Below are 6,110 nucleotides of genomic sequence, written 5' to 3'. Positions count from 1 at the left end.
GGCTCCGTATAAACATGTGTTAGGGGCGCGAATTAACACGACCTCCACTTCACTTAGGGTTGTGCTGAGCTCTACAACTCCAAGGCTGCTGGTTCCCAGCGTTTTTCTCATAGCCTGTTTAGTTAGCCCAACCAAGCACTCAAAAAATTTACCCCACCCTGGCGCGCGCTCCGGAATTAATTGCCGTTGTATGCGTGAGTTGGTGATGAAGTTCTTCACTTCTTCGTTTCTGATAACTGTCCAGAGTGCGGCCAGATCTCTGGGCGTCTTCTTGAATGTGGGCGTGTTGACACTATAAATAATGCTTGGTAGGCCTCGTCGAGATTTGAATCGACGAAATGCAAACAGGAAAGACGCCGCTGACATGTGACTCACCAACTTGAGGTGTATTGCCCAGGTGACACCGAATGTAAAAAGTGCAATGTACGACTTCGTTGTCGTCACCCCTTGACGAAAGGAGGGTCAGCAAATTTGACACCGGTCACTTCAAAAGTAATAGCCTGGGTGATGCGATGGGTTGGAAGAGGAGCAGTCTGCTGGCCTTGAATAAAAACGCTGACACTTTACGCACGCCTCCAAAGCTCTTTACCATCTGTCTCACCCCGATCACCCAGAGTCACTCTCTCAGCTGCGTCAGTGTGTGCCGTATGCCTCCGTGCAATACCTGTTGGTGACACTGTAAGACGAGAAGTTCGGCGAGGTTGCTCTTATGTAACACATCAAGATGCTTCTCATTGTAGTCAAGTTGGCTACGCTGCAGCCGTCCGTAAACTCTTGAAATTCCGTCATTGTACATCGTCAGTGAAACAGTTCTCAAATGGGAGTCGGGTAGAATTCGCGGTCGGTTTGCGACACACGCAATTTCTCTTGCAAATACCTCTATCTCTCTCTTCACGGCGTATCCAATTCTGTTTCGCTTTTTTTAGCTCGTCCGATGTGAGGGATCGAAATTTTGGCTTAGGCGTTTTGTTTTTGCGATGAACTAAAATATACACGCTGTGACTCTGTTCACCCTTGATAGTTAACTGTACTGTTTAAGGTCGATAATGGATGAATAAGTGGCTGGTGATGTTGTAGAGGGTACAGCACCTGTTGCCCTTCATTGCTCTAGCTCAGCTTGGTTGAATGCTGCCTCGGGAATCCCTCGAAGCCAATCCACTTCTGCTTAGCAAATTTATGGCGCTCCGTTATACCAGAGCTCACTTGTGGCCAGCTGCGCGGCGGGTATTCCTCGTGTGAGAAGATCCGCGGTATTTTCTTTTCCGGGGCAATGTCTCCACAATAACCCGCGTGTGAGAAGTTGAGTTTCAGTGACACACAAACCTGCTGGCAGCAGTTTGTGCGCAGGTTGCGCACAAACTGCTGCCAGTGGTCGGCGTTTCCGAGGATCCAATAGAGCGCGATTGTTGAATCCGTCCACAGGCAGATGTTCGGAGGTTGCTTTCCGAGGGTATTCAAATTTTAGCGGCAAAATCGAGCTGCAAGCAGGCATGCCGTCAGCTCTAATCTCGCCAGAGTAATTTCTTTGACCGATGCAACCCTTGATTTACTCATCAGAATTGTCGAACGTGTGCCGTTGTCACCCGCCATAGAGAGGTAGGCAACCGTTCCGTACGCCAATGGGCTTCCGTCGGCGAAAATGTGCAGGCAGGTTGTCATTCCTACGTTCGTTTGTGACGTATTATATCGGGGTACTTTAACATCCTGCAGATGCTGAAGTCCGTCCAACCGCTCTCTCAAGGCAGTCGCGGTGTCGTCAGGTTGAGGGTCGTCCCAGTCGACGTTTCTGCGTTTCTGCGTCACAACTGTTGAAAGAGGATCTTGGCACGTACAATAAAGGGAGACAGCCACCCCAATGAGTCATATATGTATCCGTTCTGTTGTTTGCAGCATGGACCCTTTTCTTGGGTGTTCGAGATCTTAATTGAATGCAAGCCATGCACGCAGAGAACATTAACTTCTCATCACAGGAATCCCATGATAGTCCCAAAATTTTCAACACTGCCGACAAATAACCGAGATGTATGGCGCCACGGAAGTCCCTCTCGAATTGCTGGCAAGCCGTTTCGCTGTTAGAAGACCACTTGCGCTGTTTGAATTTCGCAGTTTCAAATATCTCTGTTGCTTTGTTGTAGAGCCTCAATTATACCTCTTCGCTTTGAGCTCTCGTTAGCAAGTCATCCACCAAAAGACTGCCTTTGAGCCGACTTTTGATTTGAGCCAACTCGATGGTGTTGGAGTGTTGCGGAGAGCAGAAATGGGCTTGCAGTTGTTCCAAAGAGAAGCCGGGTCATGCGCCAGGTTGCGATTGGCGGAAGTGACTCACTGGTTTTAGGCATTGTCTCGAACCACGAAAACGCATCTCATCTCTGTCCGTAGGTCTTACAACAACCTGCCAAAACGCTTGTTCGATATGAGCAACTAGTGCTTTGGGAGTCGACGATAGTTCAGGAGTAAACCGACTAAATCAGCGGTCAATTCGGTCGGCTCTTCAAGTTGCCGTTCAGTGACTTGGCTTAGTTACCACTTGAAGAGGCATGAAAAACAATTAGGAGCTTGTGGGAGCCGCCTATCACAGCCTGGTGTGGCATATAGTAAACAGTATTGGCTTCCCCAATGCTGCCTTTGACGAGTTCCGCTATCCCACAATCCCCAGTCGAGTGTAGTGTCTCATCACTGAATATTAATCTTGACACGTCTGGATAGTTTTGAAGGTGCCTTGCCAAGTGATGTAGACGCTTATGGCCACCTCCCTATTGTGGTGCAACGAGGTTATGGACTTCCACGGAAGAGCCACATCGTAACGACCATCCAATCGCTTAACTGTTTTTTCAAAAAATTCCTGGGTAGGATTCGGTTCTTTTGTTTTCTCAAAGTCATTTACTCCAATAGATTCCAGTGTCCAGAATTAGGTAAGCACGTCAGCCGCATTCCTTTCTATGACTAACGTTCGAAGCACCCCTGTTTGTGTGAACTGAGACAATTCGTTACTCCCCTCCACAGGCCCGTGAAAGGACCAACATATCGCCGTTTCAACAGCTCTCAGGTTTCCTTCAAGCCTTGTGTGCGGCGAGTTGTGAGCCGCCAAAAGTGATCGGAACCAATTTGCAGCTCGACAAAGTTAGTGTCACCGTCGTTGTAGAAGTCGGCAACTTTGTAGCCAAGTGCGGTAAGGTGGTCAGTCCACGTTTTTGGCGGTGACGGGAGAATTTGGTCACAAATAACATCTGTCTCCAAAACATCTATTTCGAAATCCTCTTGATCTTTCGTTCTTAGTTTGACGGACACTCTGTTAACAATCTTTCATTTTGGTGACCTCCAGAAAACCCCACTCTCACTCTTTCGCTGCTGATGAGTTTACATCCTAATCGCTTTGACGTAGCCAACGTGATGCATGAGCGTTGACTGTCACTGTCCAACAGTATTCGCACTTAAGCCCCAGAGGCCTCACCGCAACACCAAGTTTGCAGCAGAACTATCTTCTTCAAGAGGGTTTCGCTGCCTGTGACGGTAGCCTCTAGAGCCACGTGCACGTTTGTGACGGGGTCGTTCGGCTGCCGCGCGTCCGTTTTGCATACATTGGGTCGCACATCGTGCTGGCATGTCTTTTCTCGCACTTCACACAACGTATGTTAGATAGACATTTTCTAACCGAATGGCCTCTCTTCGTGCACCAGAAGCACCTCCCGTTAGATTGTAAAAGTGTCTTCTTTTCTGCTCTCCCTGTCTTTTCGCCACAGTCTTGCGTGGTGTGGCTTGTAGCGTTACAAAAGAAGCACCCTTCTTGAGTGGCGCTTTGGTGCAGCATTGTGGCAGATGGGGCATTCTTTCCTTTCTTTTTGTGCAGTGAGGGGGCTTCTCTGGCCCTGTACTTCTGAGTCTGATTAACGTCCATGCTCTTCGTAGTGCAACCAGATTTTCACGGCTTTTGACCTCGACTCGGAGGAAGGATAAGAGCCTCGACAAGGTGTTCACAAAACCTCTGTTCCCCTCCTCCGTCGTTAGCGATGAACCGTCGGAGGTGGCCTGATGATTGTCGATGGCGCTGCCAGTTTGCACTACGCATTTACGGCTGAAGTCGAGCAGAATCTCTTTCAGCATCACTCGTTGTAAGATGGGGCGTAGCATGAAGCTAAAGCTGTCAGCTTCCGGCCGAGCGTCTCGACTCCCCTTATGTGCGCTGACACAGATGTCGAAGTCTGAGCACATAGTCCGAAGTGCGTGCAGGTGTGATGTCGATGAGCTCCTTCATTTGCTTCTGCATTAGGAGCTCTTCGTTCCCGAAGCGTTTCTTTCGCAGCTGCTTCGTGTCGTTGTAGCACCGGGACGTTGAAGGTAGACCGTTAACCACCGCAGTGGCTTCACCAGTGAGAGATGCCCTCAGGTAATGGAACTTATTAAGAGTGGAAAGTTGATTGTTGTTATCCACTACCAGTTCGAACGACTCCCAGAAGGGCTGCCACTCAGGCCGTCAGCCGCTAAATTTTACTGGCTCAAGCCTTGGCAGTTTCAAGTTGATTTTTGTGCCATTATTTTCGTTATGTCACCGTTGATTGGTTGAGCTGGAGACGCTTGCTTTGAGTCGCCGTTCATTCACTGTTCCAGCCGGGTGAAGCATTGCACTATACGGTCGTTATACTGAATAACTTGCGTATACTCTTCCTCCAGGTCATCTTCGGAAACCAGAGTCTCCATCTCGTTGTTGACAGCATCGAGCTCTGTTTGTATTAATGTCAACCGGGTATGCAGCACTCCTGCTTCGTTCGGTGTGAGGCGAACTTGCCTGCCCTGTTCACAATCGTTAATGAGACGGGTGTCTTTTGCCCGGAGGACCATGCGTTTCTTGCGCCCGCTTTCCATGTTCACTGAATATTTCATTGGATAAGTTCACCGGAAGACGGCATCAGGCGATCACAGGGACGTTCTGGCGTGGAGTCATTGAAGTGAAAAGTACACTGTCCACGGCAGGTTGAGTCGCGGATTTCAGCACCAAAAAGTTTGTCGTTCACGTTCATTGAAGTAAATACCAACTTATTGTTCTGGTATAAAATACTTATTTAATTATGAACTAAGAAAATGGCAACACAGATACGCGATGAGTAAAAGAGTTCTTCTCGACAGACACGGAGGCTGATTTGCGACTGACTCACCTCATCGTCTTCTCCACACTCCCTCTCCTCCGTTTGTAAAGCGTTGTCCCGTGCTCTCGTTTCTCTTCACCCGCAGCTGCCTCTCTGTGTCAGGTTACGACCAGCGCAGCGCGTCCCGAGCTCACCCTCGAGGGTGTAAATGGGCCGTTTTCTTGGGCCTGGGGACCATATACTAACTTTTTCTTGCTTCTGATTCTTCCCAGAATTTCGTTCGCAACATAGTTTCAGGAAAATATATGCCAAGCGATTTGACAGATGATAGTCCTTCTATTTTAGTATTGTTTATTTAACGGGGTTTATTTGAAATTGTTTTGACGTGGATAGAACACTATTGCATTTGTGTTTTTGTACGTTCATGTCATTATAATTACTTGTCGCCCACTTATGTATTATTTCAAGCGTCTTCTTGACTCGATTTGACATTTCAGAATCAGAATCATTATTAAAAGAGGGTCTGTGTCGTCTGCGTAAATTACGCACTGAGCAGATTCATCAACATTGACTTTGTCAATGATGTACAAAATGAAGAGAATCGAATCTAATTGGCTCCCCTATGTGAAACGCCTGTTTTTACGGCTGTAAACTCTGAATGATTCCCGTCTGTGCATTGCGAACTGGAGAGTGTGAGTGAGTGAGTGAGCGAGCGAACTATTCTTGAAGAAAGCAATTAAGACACCTGATTTCCGTCTGTCATTAGGTGACACGGCGCAGAGTATAGAGAAAGAGGCAAAAAGTCTGGGAGGTTAACAAGGTTGAAACGGCTTTGCTACCCTACACTGGGGTAAGTGAAAAGGGTGGGAAATAGAAAGAAATGGGAGGAATGTAAAACAAGGAGGAAAGAGAGAACAAGATATAAAAGTGAACTGGGAGAGAGAGAGAGAAAAGAGAGGAAAAACAGGGAGGTTAACCAAGCATGGCTCGGTTGGTCGCCTTACACATCGTGTGGGGAAAGGGGGAATA

Source organism: Rhipicephalus microplus, chromosome X, assembly GCF_043290135.1.
Source record: "Rhipicephalus microplus isolate Deutch F79 chromosome X, USDA_Rmic, whole genome shotgun sequence".
In the NCBI taxonomy this organism is placed as follows: domain Eukaryota; kingdom Metazoa; phylum Arthropoda; class Arachnida; order Ixodida; family Ixodidae; genus Rhipicephalus; species Rhipicephalus microplus.
This window is presented reverse-complemented; position numbering follows the sequence as displayed.